This window comes from Amphiprion ocellaris, chromosome 21 (assembly GCF_022539595.1).
Source record: "Amphiprion ocellaris isolate individual 3 ecotype Okinawa chromosome 21, ASM2253959v1, whole genome shotgun sequence".
Classification (NCBI taxonomy): domain Eukaryota; kingdom Metazoa; phylum Chordata; class Actinopteri; family Pomacentridae; genus Amphiprion; species Amphiprion ocellaris.
This window is the reverse complement of record NC_072786.1, coordinates 18,926,300-18,938,905: the sequence shown is the minus strand read 5'-3', so window position 1 is coordinate 18,938,905 and position 12,606 is coordinate 18,926,300. Positions and strand designations below refer to the sequence as shown.

The window sequence follows — 12,606 nt, the reverse complement described above, 5'->3', positions numbered from 1 at the left end:
GTGCTTTTATGCAGGAAAAAGAAAGCAGGATGCTAATGTGGATCTGCTGCAGTATCTGGAGAGGTCAGAGGAACAGTTCTTGGAACAGATCAGAAGAGACCAAGACCTGACCACTGCCATGATCCAGAACATCCAGATGATGGATGGAAATTCAGACAACTTGTTTGGACTGATGGGACACATGGTGTTGGTGCTGGAGCAACAGTCCCAGAAATAAACTGCATTGTCCACTACTTCTGCCTTTTCTAGAAAAAAAAATCTTTTTTTGTAAATTCTTTTCCTTCTTAGCTATTTAAGTTCACTTGTATTTTTACTCTTGCACTTTGGGTGAATAAAAATATATTTGTGATTAAAGATGCAAGTTTGGTCTATAATCTACAGAGACTTTATTCAGTGTTCAGTGCACACTTCTGTTACACACATTTTGACAGATACTCAGTTGTGCTTTTCAAGCAGATTTCAGTCTGAAACATATCAGCAACATATGTTGTTTTTTTTTACTGTCACACCAAGGTGCACCAATGTTGCGGAATAGCTATGCATGCAGTGACGTCCTGACGTTTTACGGTGACGCAATGACGTGGCTCCAACTTGGCTCCTTGCCAATGGAAAAACAACCCGGTTCTGAGGAGGCACGAGATTTGAAAAAAAAAACAAAAGCACCGGCACTTAACTAGAACCAAACTAGCACCTGGTTCTCTTTGGTCAAAAAGAAGCTACAGAGTTGGTGATTGGTCCTCCTGGGTTTCGTCATTATGTTCTGTCGATGTGTTCTATAAAATGTAGAACAGAAAATGCCACTAATATGCCTTCTTGAGTTTTTCTCTTTACAATCTAAAACAATAAAGAAATCTACTTGAACAATCAAACTCGTAAACTGATTACAATTCACCTACAGGTCCATAATGTTCAAATCATTCCAGTGTGATTAGGTACTAATGAAACTGATTAAATGGAGAGACAGTGCTCATTTGGTACACTTGTAATTAATTAATTCCAATTAAATGCTAATGTAACATAGAAAGGCAAGCTGAAATTTGTCCAGAGGCAAGAAACCAGTTGAGTACACCATATATTTAGTTTAAGATTGAAGTTTCCAGCATTAAACAAATCAATAATATTTACTTTGATTTTTATACAAGGACTTTTTCCTTGACATTCTCATGAAATTACATGGCCCTTTCAAGGTAGCTTCCTAAGATCAGAATCAGTAAGGCAGTTGACAAAAAGTCAACAACTCAGAAGGCTACATTTCCTCAATCATAAAGAGTATGATTCTTTCTGAATGTCCAAGGCTGAAATCTATGCAGGTTGGTGGCAACAGTCTTTATGTTGGTTTGTCTAGTCTCTGTAGTTTTCAGCTGGCTTTCTGGTTTAGCTTTACTTAGTCTATCGGTTCAAGGATAAGTCTTGGATTGCATGTGCCAAAGCCTGGGATATCTTATTCCTGTGTGTTAGAGCTCCACTGTTATCCAAAAACTGTTAGAACACCCTGAGCAGCACTGTAGCACTGGCTGACATATCACCATGACCACACACTATAGTTTATTTTGATGTGCAAACACCACCCTGCTGCCACAAATATACACTATAGCACCAGATGTTCCTGTCTTAAAGGTGTGCCTCATATTTTGCTCACTCCATTACTTTACATCCAGGGGGAAGTATATTAGGAAAATGTAGTGCAGAGCAGTACACCATCACCTCCCACTGAAGCCTCAATAGTAAACATCAAGTAGAATCATCACTTAACAGTGCTGGGTGATTTTCAGTTTTAATTAACACTGTCAGGGCAAAGTGGCGTATTGAGAGATTACATTTGGTTTATGGTCGTGTGCCCTTTCTGCATCTCACAGTGCTGCACATTTTAATTCTTGCTGTGTGTATTTTTAATGCTCACAAATGGCAGTAAAGCACCTTCCTTGGCTTGTGTGAAATATCGTGTCCAGTGAACCTTGTATCACCTCTCTAATAAGACCTGCAGCAGCTTATAGTTGCATAGAACGTTTGACTTTGCAGTGTGCCAGTTTTCCTTTTTTAAATTCCCATCTCTCCTTTATGTCATTGCATTTCCATCCTCTCCTCACACCGTCCTACATTATTCCTCCTCAGCTGAGTTTAAAGATGTAGATGGCCTAAAGGAACAATTTGTCTCTCTCAGTATCTAAAGTGACATCATGTTTCTCCCAGCATGACCGTGTACTTGTGAGGTCCCTGCAAGCATCCTGGGTTGCATGTGAGCCACAGACAAGTTGTAAGGTGATGACACCAGCTGCTGTGCTGTGGCGAAGCTCACTGCAGTGATAAAGTGTCTGTTACGGCTGAAGTGCAGGAAATAAGATTCAGAAAACAAAAGCAGTTTAAAGGTATTTATTTACAATACCAAGCTAAAGACAAAACAATACCAAAATCAGAATACTGAAACCAGAAACTAAGGTGTATCCGCAAAGCAGACGGCACTAGAAACCCTCTAGAGGTAAGGCAGACTAACTACACGAACTAGAAAAACAAAACAAAAAAAAAAAAAAAAAAAAAAAAACAAACACTGTTGGTAAAACCAAGGCAGGAATTCAACAGAAAACACTAAACTAGATATATACACAACTTCTCGGCTATTATAATCCTGATTACCAAAAATTCTTAAGGACAAAAAAAAAAAGAAACTAATTCCCAGCTAAAGACATTAAACAACTAGACATAGCTATAACCCCAGAATCAAGTGATCACAAAATTCTCAGATCTAAACTACAAGGCCTGGTCTACCAGTCTGATAATGCTAGGGCTGGTGAACTTAACTGAATGTCCTAGGCGAAACTGAGTCCAAGCTAGAAGCCAGAATTGAGCAGTCCATGGTGGAAAGGGATTTCTTCCTTGATGTAACTCAGCCTGCAGTGGTATGACTGGCTTCAGGCAAGGTGAGTACAGCGTTCCAGATGGTGTGACTGGTGTTCCTGTGACAGCGGGAGGTGTGCAGTCCAGAACTGAGGATCCAGAGAATCGAGATAAGGCTTCTCGCTGCAGACGGTATGGATGCTGAAAAGCCAGGGACATGAGCAGGCAGGAGTCAACACAAAATAGAGAAAAACAGGATTACTAGTAGCTCAAGAATAAATGGCACAGACTGTAAAGTGCAAAGCGCTAACTGAGGATGGAATTCAACGGTCCAGCTCTAAATGAAGCCTGGTGTCTCATCTTATAGGGAGCCCGAAGTAGATGATTGCATGACTTCCACCTGCACTTGATCTGCTGATTACAACTCGTCACACCTGCCACCACTCAGCTGCACCACTGAACACCTAGGAGAGAAAGAGAGAGAGAGAGAGAGACCAGGCCCAAGGGAGGGAGGAGCGCTGCCACTAGCCACAGCCAAAGGCTGTGACTGTGACAGCATCAGAGATTTGAAAGGTGGTCAGGGCTTAAATACTAAATTTGTAGTGTGCACACAGAACTGCTGAAAATATGGGAGTTGAAAAGGGCAGCAGCTGATTTAATTCTATTAGGAGACAGAAGGAGACTCCCAAAGCACAAACACACACAGCTGTGAACACACACATACCGTATGTCCATATACATTCATACACATACACCCCTAAACGCCGTTACAATTTAAGAAGTACAGTGCAGACTCCTGCAGTCTGCACTCCTTCAAGATGGACTTTCATTTACCTTTAGTGGAATGTAGCCATGCAGACCATTTGGTTCTGTGTGTCATGGATTTGAGATATCTGTCTCTGAAATGTCTTTCTTCACCTCAGCTCAATGAAGCTGGTTTATGGTGCTCACTGAATTTATTAGCTACATTTATTTGTAAATTCAACAGTAATATCTCTTTACAGGAAAAATTTTTCTGTTACTGGCATGAGCTGGCCAAATTATTTTTAAAGTAACACGATAAGGGATGCTATAAAAACAGAAGTGATAGTTGTATAAAAAACTATTTACAATATTTTCCAGTTCGCCCATTTACACACATTCACACACAAATGGCAGTCGACCTAGGATGCAAAGTGATTAACTGCTATTGCCATTTTTGATTGAAACCGTAATTAATAGTCACTGCATTAGAAACTGCAGACAGACTTTGCCTCCAACCTGTGGATTCTTCAACTTGCAATATTTTCCCCCATGTTTGGAGTGTTAAAACATGCTGTATGTCATAATGCTCAGAAGCGTGACCTGTATTCTTCATGTAGACACACATGTTCTGTATGGTTCTAGCTCAGGGTGCAGAGTTGTTGTCTCTGAAGGGCTATTTTAGGATGCAGGCACTTTGATTCCAGACAAGTGTCACGTTACCAAGACTGTATGACTTAAATGTTAGTATGTTAATCAGAAAACTGTGTAAAATTGATGTGCTTTCAGTCTTACAAAACTTATTTGTCTACATGAACATTGGATTTTCTATAGAGTAGTCAAATGCTGTTTTTGTTACTTCTGATTTTATTTTGTGTCACTCCCTCAGTTGATGCATTTCATGTGACTAAGACAGATCAGACTACTGGACACAAAGGCTCTGTGGCAGTTATGTGTGGTCTTTGAGTTTCCTCTTCAGCAACTTTACAGCAGCAATATTTATGCTGGTAGCTTCAGTTCCCTCAAATTGGAAGATCACAAGTTTGATTCTAGCTTCTTTCTTTGCAAGTATTACACTTTGCAGGCTGCAGATTGCTTTGCAGTCAGACTTGCAATTTCTTTAGGAATTGCACATTCTATTTTATTTTTTTATTCTTAGCATTGTGGATACTTTGCTGTTGTTCTATTTCATATTTGGTGTTTCGTTTCCTTGGTTTAATACTCTGTATTTTAATGTCAGCTCTGCATAGCACTTTGAAACTTTTAGGAAACGTTGTTACATAAATAAGGTCATTGTGATTGTTAGTATATCTTCAGTTTGACTGGGTGACTAATTCTTATCAAGGGGTAGATTTTTATCTCACTATTAAAGGTGGCATGACCACACTACTCTAATCTACTATATGCTGCTTCCAAAAGATCTCCAACTGAAATGAACTCAGAACATTGTCTAGATATACAATATATAATCTTCTGCATGATGACCAGAATAACCTGTGAATTCTTCACCTTTTCTGATGAACACACACACACAGACACACAGACAGACACACACAGACATGACTGACAGTCATCAGGTCATGAAATATGCAAACTCATTGTAACAAAGTAAATAACACAAACAACTACATCACAAGCCCCTGTAAGTCAGAGGCAGAGTTACAGTCAGCCACATGAAGCTACAAAGCAGCTTTGTTGTGAGGCACACAGGGACCTGCACTGTGTGTGTTTGCATGTGTCTACGTGCATCTCCACCTTAACTCAGGCAAACACAGCAGCCGCAGCACTCATCTGCTCTCAAGTCTCGTCAGCATCCCTGGAGAGAGAGTGACAGCCTGCTGAGGACACACACACACACACACACACACACACACACACACACACACACAGCTGGAGGAGAGCGTTGGATTGTTTGTGTGAGAGGGATCATGATGAAAAACAAGTTTCTGGATGTTCTCTTCTAGAAAATGTCACCTGATTCGTGTGTGTGTGTGTGTGTGTGTGTGTGTGTGTGTGTGTGTGTGCATGCGTGCGTGCGTGCATGTGTGTGCGTGTAAACATCATTTGTGTATACTCGAGTCCTCATCTGTGGTGGTCTTGTGTTTGGGTAAGAAGTCACGCTCTCTGCTCTTACCCGCCCATTACCCTCAACACACACTCCTACACCTACACACACACACACACACACACACACACACACACACAGACGCACACAGATACACACAGGATGGATGTGTCAGACCTCTGGCTTGAATTCAAGGGGATAATTACAGGAAAGAGCCTTTTGGCTTTGAATGCTATTTGATTACGCTGCCTTTTCCCCTACTGGAAGTCAAGAGAGCCTGAGTGTGTGTGTGAGTTACCATGGCAACATGAGAGCAAGGAGTGTCGGAATACGTTTCAGATTTGTAAGGATGATGGAATAAACTTGAAGAAGTATCATGGTTGCAAATTAAAGATGCCTTTTTAGACTGTTGATAGATAGCTATAAAAAATGTTTAATATTCTGGGATTGTAACGTTTGTTTTACTTCAGCAACAGTCTACTTTGCAGAGCAGAGAGTGTCGTGGAAACAAACAGTGTGGGGTAAACAGTTATCAAGCTGCATGGAAGCATTGCTTTATCCAACTTAGATACCTAATTCTCACTTATTTGCTTGATTTCTGTTTGATTTCATTGTAAATTGTATACCTTTAGCTTTTTGTTAGGCGAAACAAGCAGACTGAACATTATTGTCGTGTTAGGTTCTGGGATAATAGGATGATAATGTTAATGACTTTGAAAAAGACACAAAGAGCCTTTCTGAATTCCTAGATTCCAGATTTGACAATGCTAGAAACCTCAGTACAGTTAAGACCTAATACACCGATCAAACATAACATTAATGACCACCTGCCTAATACGGTGTTGGTCTCCTCAATGATGCTAAAACTCCTCTGACCCACTTGGTCACGGACTCAGGACCTCTGGGGATGTCCTGTGGCACGGGGATGGTGGCAGTGAATTCTGTGGGTCCTGTGGGTTGCAGGGTGGCACCTACCTAGATCAGACTTATCCTGACACAGCCCACAAATGCTCATTAGGATTTGGATCTGGGGAGTGTAGAACCCAGGTGAACAGCTTAGCTCTGTCATGTTCCCCGGACCACTCCTGAACAGTTTTTGTGGTGTGTCAGGCTGCATTGTCCTGCTGAGAGTGGCAACTGGTATCAAGGACTGGTGTTGCCATGTGGGGTGGGGGTTGGTGCATTGCTTGACCTGCAGTGTTTAGGGGGTGGTACATGTCAAACATCCACATGAATGTCAGGACTCCCAGCAGAACATTACATTATAACAAGTTGTTGGATGTTATTCACTTCACCTGTCAGTGGTCAGAATGTTGTGGCTGATCAGTGTAAGCTGTATATGTTGATGAAATGTCATCATATTGTATGGTTCTTGTTCTGCTTGCGGGCAGGTTCTAGTTTGCAGGGTCAGTACATGTATATTCACACAGGATTCAGGAAACACATAGTTCGAAACATGTTAAATTTCAACACAAAGACTGTCACGGTAATACAAAGACCCAGGCACGGACAGAGAGTCAGGACAGCAAGGTAAATTTCAACTGCTTTATTTACAGAACACACAAAACACTCGTGGGCCCCACTTGGGCATTTAAACCAGAATTCAAGTATCTTCTAGAGGCAAAAAACTCCATGGCTGATAATAACTGGGAGGGAGACTAATAACTAATAAACTAATAACTAAACTATCCCTAGACAAAATGAGCTAGAGGCTAGACAGCCGGAAACAGTTACCAGGCAGATGTGCGTGACTAACACGACATCGTGCTACGATCCAGCATCGAATAGTGTGAGAAACCCTTCTTTTATGGCTGGAGGAGGAATGTGGAACAGGTGAGCCATTCCCCGTCACAGGTGTCCCCTGCCAGCTGATGACCTGATTAAAGCAAAGGAGACACACACGCTCACACAACAGTTACGCCTACAAACACACAGGAAAGGAAAAAAAAAAGGAAAGCCTGCCACTTAGTCAGCAGAGGTGGGGGTCCTGACAGTACCCCCCCCCCCCCCCCCCAGATGTGCCACCTGGCGCATGATGGAGTCTGTCAGGGTGACGCCTATTGAAGTCCGTGATCAAGGAAGGATCCAGGATCAGGCGTCTGGGGACCCAACTCCTCCGGACCGTACCCCTCCCAATCCACCAGGTACTGAAGACCGCGGCCACGGCGGCGCACATCCAGCAGGCGGAGTAGGCAGGGGCCTCATCAATCATCCTGGGAGGTGGCGGGGGACGGACGGGGGGGGCAGGTTGCTCTCCAGAACAGGCTTGACTTGGGAGATGTGGAATGTGGGATGGATGCGCATGGTTGAGGGCAACTTGAGGCGCACGGCACTGGGGTTGATGATTCTATCAATCACAAATGACCCAATGAAGCGAGGAGCCAGTTTTCGAGATTCCACCCAAAGGGGAAGGTCCTTTGCTCGAGGCCAGACTCTCTGTCCAGGCGCATATTCAGGGGCTGGAGAGCGACGGCGATTGGCCAGAGCCTGGGTCTGACAGGACGAGTGGGTGAGGGCCTTCCGGACCTTCTTCCAGGTCTGCTCACATCTCTGCAGAAAGGCCTGGACTGAAGGCACCGCAACTTCTTCTTCTTGGGCGGGGAACAAGGGCGGAACAAGGGTTGCTTGGTAACCCAAGCAACACTGAAATGGAGAGAGACCAGAGGAAGAATTAACCAATGAATTGTGGGCATTCCACCCAGGGTAACGGCGAGCTCCAAGAAGACGGATTATCTGCAGCTGCACATCAGAGGAGATTCCCCAGCTGCTGGTTTAGGCATTCAACCTGTCCATTGGATTGGGGGTGAAATCCCGATGTCAAACTGACAGTTGCCCCCAGAGCATTGCAGAAAGCCTTCCAAACTTGCGAAGTGAACTGTGGGCCTTGATCAGACAAGATGTCCGAGGGAATGCCGTGAAGAAGGAATGCGTGTGCCACCATGATGTCCGCCATCTCCTTGGCAGATGGTAACTTGGGAAGGGCAATGAAATGGGCAGCCTTGGAAAAGCGATCCACAATTGAGAGGATGGTGGTATGACCATTTGAGGGGGGCAGACCAGTGATGAAGTCCAGAACTATGTGTGACCAGGGATGCCTGGGTATGGTTAGGGGCTGCAAGAAACCAGGACTGGGTCGATTGGAAGACTTGTTACGGGCACAAACAGGGCAGGCAGCAATGAACTCACGTGTATCCTTCTCCAAGAAGAACCACCAGAAGCGTTGACGGATAACTCGTAGCATTCGAGAGACTCCGGGGTGACAGGTCAGCCGTGTGGATTGGGCCCATTGGAGAACTTGTGACCGAACACTCTCGGGAACAAACAAGGTGTTAGGGGGACTGGGATTCAACTCTGGATGCCGGGTCTGGGCTTGTCGCACGAGAGAGTCAATCTCCCAGGTGAGGGAGGAGATGACACAGTTAGTGGGCAGAATTGTTTCAGGTTCTCCGGCGGGTTCTTCTTGTGAGTGCAGTCGGGAGAGGGCATCAGGTTTAAGGTTGCGGGAGCCAGGCCGGTAGGAAAGGGTGAAATTAAATCTTCCAAAGAATAGTGTCCACATAGGTTGGCGAGAGTTCAGGCGTTTAGCGGTCCGAATAGATTCTAAATTTTTATGGTCCGTCCAAACAACAAACGGCTGCTCAGAACCCTCTAGCCAGTGCTGCCACTCCTCCAGGGCTAGCTTGACAGCCAGCAACTCGCAGTTACCAATGTCATCATTCTTCTCTGCGGGGGACAACTTCCGGGAGAAAAAGGCACAGGGATGAAGTTTGTGATCAGAGATAGCCCGCTGTGGGAGAGGATGGCTCCCACACCAGTGTCTGATGTGTCAACCTCCACGATGAATTGTAGCTTTGGGTCCGGTTGTACTAGAACTGGGGCAGTGGTGAAACGTTGCTTTAGATCCAGGAAGGCACTAGCAGCAGCAGGGTCCACTGGAAAGGCCGGGAGGTGGAGGTCAAGGTGGTTAAGGGGGCTGCCACCCTGCTATAGTCCCGAGTGAAATGTAGGTAAAAATTGGCAAATCCCAGGAACCGCTGTAGTTGTTTACGAGTCTCAGGTTGGGGCCACTCCTGTACTGCCCGCAGCTTCTGGGGATCCATCCTGACTTCACCCTGGGAAATGATGTAACCCAAGAATGACACTGTGGGGACATGGAACTCACATTTGGTTGCTTTCACGAAGAGACGGTTCCTCAGCAGGCGCTCCAGGACCTGGCGGACGTGCTGGACATGGTCAGTGGGATTCTTAGAATAGATGAGGATATCATCTAAGTAGACAAAAACAAAACGGTTAAGCATGTCACGGAGCACATCATTTATGAGACACTGAAACACGGCAGGAGCATTTGTGAGCCCAAAAGGCATCACTAGATATTCAAAGTGACCTTGGGGAGTATTGAAAGCAGTCTTCCACTCATCTCCTTCCTGTATGCGAATTAGATGGTGTTTCTCAAATTTAGTGAATATGGTAGCACCATGTAGTATATTAAAGTAAAAAGTGATCAAAGGTAAGGGATGTTTGTTCTTTACCGTAATGTTGTTTAATCCACGGAAGTCAATGCAGGGTCGGAGAGTGTGGTCTTTCTTGTCTACAAAAAAAAAAAATCCTGCTCCAACAGGGGAAGAGGAGGGTCTTATGATTCCAGCTGCCAAGGAGTCCTGAATATATGTTTCCACGGCCAAGGTCTCGGGTTCGGCCAGGTTATAGAGCCAGCTGCCAGGTAAGGTTGCTCCAGGCAACAGTTCTATGGCGCAATCATGGACAATGCAGGGGTAAGGATAGCGCATTGTCCTTACTGAACACCTGAGCCACATCATGGTACTCCTCCGGAACCTTTGATAGAGCAGGAATTTCCAGAGGGCTGCAGGAAACTGATGAGGCAGGAGTCAGGGCAGAGCGGAGACAGTTTGTATGGCGAAGGGGTCCCCAGGCCAACACTTTTCCCTGGGACCAATCGAGGTGGGGGTTATGAGCCTTGAGCCAGGGGAGTCCGAGAACCAGGGGAGTGTTGGGGCCCTGGATGATGAAAAACGACAGGGACTCCTGGTGGTTACCAGCCAAGACCAACGTGAGGGGAACCGTGCGGTGGGTCACCCTGGCGAGGTGCAAACCATTCAGCACCTTAGCTTCCAGAGGAGAAGGAAGAAGTTCTGTGTGGAGCTGTAACTGTCAGACTAGTGCCAAGTCAATGAAGCTCTCCTCGGCACCAGAATCAACAAGGGTGGTCACTTCCACGGACTGGTGGTGCCAGCAGAGGGAGGCAGGGAGCAGAAAATGACTAGGGGGCTGCATGGTAGTCTGGCTCACCAGTATTTTCCCCCATTACGGGTGAGCCACGTCTTTTACTGGGCGGGTTGGACAGGAGGCTAGGAAGTGGCCCATTTTCCCACAGTACAGGCAGGCATTGGAAAGTCTACGTTGATTCTTCTCCAGAGGAGTTAGTTGAGCCCGGCCTAGTTGCATTGGTTCTGGCTCGGGCAGAAACCGGTAGGCCTGTTGACCTATGCTGGGACTGTGGATTCATCCGTGTCGGAGCAGCGGGGTTCTTGTGGCTGCATTCATGGTGATGAATGAAGGCCTCATAGGAGTAGCAAACCTCGGTTCTACCCTCCCAAACCGCTGTGCCCCAATCCCTGGCTGAACCCTTAAGCAGCCCTAGCAAACAAGCTATACGAGAGCGATCTGAGGGGTAGGTGTGTGGTTGCATTTTGAAAACTAGATACATGTGTAAGAAATGCTCGGCAGGAACCTAGATCGCCGTCATAGCGTTCAGGGACGGTCACAACAGGCTCTCGAACCATTTGAACCGCTGGCGAAGCCAAAACACGGGAGCTAGCTGAAGGTGGGGACTCAAGAGGCCCCAGAGAAGCAAGCCTAGCTACCTGGCCGGACAACTGAGCAACTTGGTCACCCAAAACTCGGTTCTCTTCAGCTAGGTGTCTCAGAAGCTGATCAGGCTCTCCTAGCGAGGCTCCCTGATGGGTGACAGCAAGCCTAACCTGTTCGGGGGTGGGGTTGGCAGCTGCAGCGCCATCCTCCCTGTCCGCTGAGTTCATTTTGGCTGGACCGTACTGTCACGGTAATGCAGAGACCCAGGCGCGGACAGAGAGTCAGGACAGCAAGGTAAATTTCAACTACTTTATTTACAGAACACACGAAACACTGGTGGGCCCCACTTGGGCTTTTAAACCAGAATTCAAGTATCCTCTAGAGGTTAAAAAAAACTCCGCGGCTGATAATAACTGGGAGGGAGATTAATAACTAATAAACTAATAACTAAACTATCCCTAGACAAAATGAGCTAGAGGCTAGACAGCCGGAAACAGGACAGAACTTAACACTCAAACTAAGTAAGAAACGGGAACGCAGTTGTAACCAGGGTGCAAACGAAAAACAATCGCCTAAACTCAAAACTGCTGAGCACAGTAAGAATAACTAAACAGAAAGCGACGCTGCTAGCGTGGGATAAACAAAACTAATTTCTGGTAAGTTCGGCTGGCAAAAGAACTATGCTAGAAATACAAAAGGCTTAACTGGGAGCGGTTTAGGAGGGCAACCGGAGCTCGGAGGCATAAGGTGCGCCGTATCCGCGGCGGTCCAGGGAGAGCTGGATCCCAAGGCTCCGGTGGCCCACGTAAGGTGTCCAGGAGAGGTCCAAGGCGAGCAGAATGGAGCGGATCACTCGGCTGGGGCGTGACAGACCAGGTAGGAGCAGGAAAGGCAACGGAGAAAGGCCAGGCGATCTACACAGAGAACAACACAGATAGAACGAAGCAGTCTGTACAGAAAGTTACCAGGCAGATGTGCGTGACTAACATGACATCGTGCTACGGTCCAGCATCGAATAGTGTGAGAAACCCTTCTTTTATGGCTGGAGGAGGAATGTGGAACAGGTGAGCCATTCCCCGTCACAGGTGTCCCCTGCCAGCTGATGACCTGATTAAAGCAAAGGATACACACACGCTCAC

The 12,606-nt window shown here is 45.9% G+C and overlaps 1 protein-coding gene across 21 annotated transcripts in view; it reads left to right on the top strand.

Annotated features, from left to right (window-relative positions):
* LOC111563581 (pleckstrin homology domain-containing family A member 5-like) overlaps positions 1-12,606 on the top strand; it is a 294,554-nt gene that overhangs the window by 88,686 nt on the left and 193,262 nt on the right. Inside the window, exon 5 of one of the 21 annotated variants that reach the window (XR_008600235.1) lies at positions 15-2,542. The exons of the other annotated variants lie outside the window; for them this stretch is intronic. The gene's annotated coding sequence lies outside the window, so the exon portion shown is untranslated. Of the gene's footprint in view, positions 1-14; positions 2,543-12,606 lie in introns of those variants that run through there. 21 annotated transcript variants of the gene reach the window in all.